Source organism: Helianthus annuus, chromosome 5 (assembly GCF_002127325.2).
Source record: "Helianthus annuus cultivar XRQ/B chromosome 5, HanXRQr2.0-SUNRISE, whole genome shotgun sequence".
Classification (NCBI taxonomy): Eukaryota; Viridiplantae; Streptophyta; class Magnoliopsida; order Asterales; family Asteraceae; genus Helianthus; species Helianthus annuus.
Window position 1 is genome coordinate 135,176,064 of NC_035437.2, and position 4,347 is coordinate 135,180,410.

The 4,347-nt window shown below is 38.3% G+C and overlaps 1 long non-coding RNA gene across 1 annotated transcript; it reads left to right on the forward strand.

Moving 5' to 3' along the window:
- Positions 1-3,017: 3,017 nt before the first annotated feature.
- On the forward strand, positions 3,018-4,347 carry LOC118492345. Its single transcript, XR_004893283.1, has 2 exons — positions 3,018-3,090; positions 4,067-4,347. It is a non-coding gene; the product is annotated as an uncharacterized LOC118492345 (long non-coding RNA).

A 4,347-nucleotide genomic window follows, 5' to 3' on the forward strand; every position in this document is an offset into this window, starting at 1 on the left:
ACCATCTTATAATTATGCACCCAATCTTTCGCCTTCCGTTTGACCCATTTTAACTTCGTGGCAAAGCCTAAGTCTGCTAGCCCCGAAAAACTAAATCCGATGCATAGAGATTCCACATAATCACAAAACCCAGGGATTTCCATCCATGAATTGAAAACCCTGGATGGAATCGGACCATAATCCACTGGGTACGTTGTCAACAAGATAGGACAATGATCCGATACAACATTGGAGAGCGCCACAAAGGACGCCATAGGCCATGAATTCATGAAACCATGACATACCAAGAACCGATCCAACTTACTCAACTTCTTTCCGTCATCAGAATGATATATGTACTTTTTTCCACACATTTGATATTCGGTCAGACTTGCACTATTGATGAACTCGTTAAAATAAAAGGCATTTAACGCAACGAATTCAGAATTTACCCGTTCCGTCGGGTCCCGCACATCATTGAAATCCCCCAAGAACATCCACAAACCCGCCATTGAGTTCTTGACCAGGAGTAGATCCCTCCATAACCCCCTTCGCGCAATCGAGTTGTTTTTTGCATATACATTGACAACGTTTACTATTTCTCCCGTCGCCACCAGGTACCCACTGGTTATCAAAAAATGCCTATGTTTTACCACACCCATCTTGCAAAAGACTGCGGGGTTCCACATCGACAGTAGACCCCAGACCTACCATTCACCCCACTAACATCATACCCAAAACTAGTTCAACCCCAAAATCGATTATACTGAAACCTTGCATTTTCATTCAACTTAGTTTCTTGAATTGCAAGAAAGTGAACCCCATGTGTCATTTTTAACCTTCTAACCCAATCCACCTTCCTTGAGTCCCTGACCCCCCTTAAATTTACAGCTAAAAAATTCATTGGTTCACCTGTAGTTCGCCCTCACCCAATACCATCTTACTAACCTCGTTATGAAAACCGTTCAACTGAAAACCCACCGCTTCCCCTACTGTCATTGTTATCGATGCCTCTTTTTCCATAGGGTTTCCTTGTGGTATCGACGCATCTCCATCCAGAGGGTTTTGTTCTGCCGACCGATTTTCGGTATTAACGGCATCAAAAAGTCCCCCTGTGCGAACACGAACCCCATTGTCTTGATCCAGTGGATCCATTCTTGTTTCGGAAACCCTGGGTTGTGATATTACCGGTGTGTTTAAATCCAGCGACTCTGTTTCGCTTATCTCCACACGATTCCCCTGTTTAGTGTTTACCCGGTCCACATTATTGGGCCTCTTTGGACTACGGGTACACCTCGGTCTCTTGCGAGACCTACAACTTACATCTGGGCCCACTTCATCATTTAAACCCACCTTAAAAGCCAACCCACTCTTATCCAGACCCACCCACAAATTATTATTCCCAGGTGCGTGAACGTCCATTCTAGGGCACTGTTCCCCTTCTTTAACCACATCCACTTCACCATGCAGGTTATTGGAGTTCCCATGCACGCACTGATCATGTTCCGCCCTTTCGTTTCCCTCCGTCCCTACCAACGTTTCCTCTTCTACCCGGTTAGCGTTCTCCGGCGATACAACCCCGTCGTCCCGAATTTCCCCTTCCTCCTTATCTCCGTCTTCCTGAGCAACCGACTCTGATGAGTTAACCTGATCCCCCATATTCACCAAAGATAAGCATTGCAATAACGTTTTGAACTCATGATTCTCTATTTAAGTTACCCATGTTTTGTAGGTTCTCCCTGCCATACCACATCAACATATTCGTCGATTCGTCTTTCTTTGAACACTACCCCTACTGACCCGCATGAGTTATTAGCATCCTGCCAAGTAAACTTCGATTTTCCAACGACTTTCCCGAAGGTTTCTCCAATTCGATCATAGATTAAATTATCCCTAAGATGAATCGGAACCCCTAGGACTTTTAACCATACCAACCACTCAAAACCCATCTCATGTCCTTCCCAAAGTACAGCAGACGAACACAAGCCCACGCAGACCTCATCCTTTCTTCTGATAAAATCCAATGCCACCCTCTTCTCCTTGAAGACTATTAGTAGCCTTAGCCCCCCAACATAACTTATCGGACTTTCACCAAAACCTGCTTCAAGTAGCATCAGTTTTATCCTTTCCATTGCCTGGATGTCCATAGTGTCCACAAGAACCGACCTCATCATACAGTGGTTCGGGTACATTGGTAACTTATCGTTTGCAACTACTGACTTAGTACTCGATGAACCGGCCACCGTATCTCTATATGTTTTCTGGTTATTAACAAACCCCATTTTCCTCCCGTCCGACACCGGTGCAACGTAAGGAGCAACCTGGGGCTCCATTCTCCTGTAAACCTTGTTCTGCGACCTGTACTACCCCCCCCCCTGTAGCCGGCTGAGGGTTTCCCTTCTGGTGGTCCTTTTTGAATCGAGCTAGAGACACAGACAACTTGGCTTCGTAAATCGTCACCGTGTTCATCTTCTTTAGAACCTCCCCCACGTCGAACTCACCTTCATATCGGATAAAACCGAAAAAATTTCCTCTTAAGTCACGTTTCTTTGCAACGTACGCATCTTTAACCCTCCACCTCCCGGCAGGTTTGTTACGAAGAATATAGTTAGTTTCCTGTTGGTTCTCGTCCCGTAGTGAACTTCCCTCCATTCTTGCCCCCACATTGAAAAATAAATTTCGAAAACGGTTATCAACCCGCTGTAGATAGTAAATAGCAAATAGTAAATCTGAAATAAATGTATATTATTTAACTGAATTGAATAGTTTCTTACAGGCTGTCAGTGACAAATGGGTTCTGTTACTAGAATGATGGCCGGCGGCATCTTAAATACTACGGTTTCTGTCTTCAGTTCTTAACTTTTATGAACGATTCAGACATTTAAGTTCATAAGATCATTTAATATTTTTACGATTTTAAGCTAAATATCATTACGAGTAATTATATAAATATCTTTACAATAATAAATTAAAAGCCTTATATAAAGAACACAAACCAACGATTTCCAAACACCCACAAGTGTGAATTTGGGAAGGATTTTCTATATTCACATATGGAGAAAGCCATTACATTCAAGTATGTTATAGTCACTGCATTACTAATCACCACAGGTATATCATATCTATTCCATAAGTCTTCAATTGTTTCTTTTTTCACGTTTTCATGGTTTTTTTAGTGTAATCCATCGCCAATATATATGTATGTCCGTATAAATAGGATAAATGATGATATAAAATCCATTAATAGAAATTATATATCTCTATAACAAAAAAAATAAATAAATAAATGGGGGGCATATATATATCATGAGAGGAATGTTCAAATGAAAACCACTAGTTAACGCGAGAACTCGAGAACTAACTAAAAAAAGCCTAAAAAACATACCAATTTTTTTTACCAATTTTCGCTAATTTTTGTGTATAAAAAAAAAACTTTTTTTCCAAAAAATAATAAAAATTTGTAGTGCACATGTATAATAATACACATGTGTATATGTATGTGTACTACACATATGTATTATTATTACACATGTGCATTACAATTTTTTTTTTTTTTGAAAAAAAAAATTTTATATATAAAAAATAGCGATTTTTAATAAAAAAATTGTAAAAAAAAATTGGTATGTTTTTTAGGCTTTGTTAGTTAGTTCTCGAGTTCTCGCGATAAAAGAAGTTTTCATTTGATAAATTTGTAGTGCACATGTATAATAATACACATGTGTATGTGTACTACACATATGTATTATTATTACACATGTGCATTACAATTTTTTTTTTGAAAAAAAAAAGTTTTTTATATATAAAAAATAGCGATTTTTAATTTAAAAAAATTGTAAAAAAAATTTGGTATGTTTTTTAGGCTTTGTTAGTTAGTTCTCGCGATAAAAGAAGTTTTCATTTGATCCTTCCTTATATCATGGTTTTTTTAGTTATATAAACTTAATTGTTTTTTTTTTCACTCTCCTATTTTTTATTAAGTTTATAAAATTTATAATGACTTATGATAAAATAATAAGTTATAATAACAAGTAAAGATATATATACTAAAAAATACTAGGTTTATTAACTATATGAATTTCATTGTCAGTGGTTGGAGTTAGCCATCCTTTGGGTGTAGACGGGGAAAATTGCTTTCGGAAATCTTGTCGAGTTGGAGCTCCCGGGACGAACATATGTCCTCCTCCCTCATGCACAGCTAAATATGATTGTTTGAAATATTGTGTTCCGAATCCTGAACCCTTTTGTCAAGGTGGTACATGTTGTTGTTGGTAAAGCATGTGTTCAATGAAGTAAGAATGATAAATCCTAATAAACTTAAGTGTAATTTTTGGGGTTTCATGGTTGAGTTATTGGTCTCTTTACTATCAA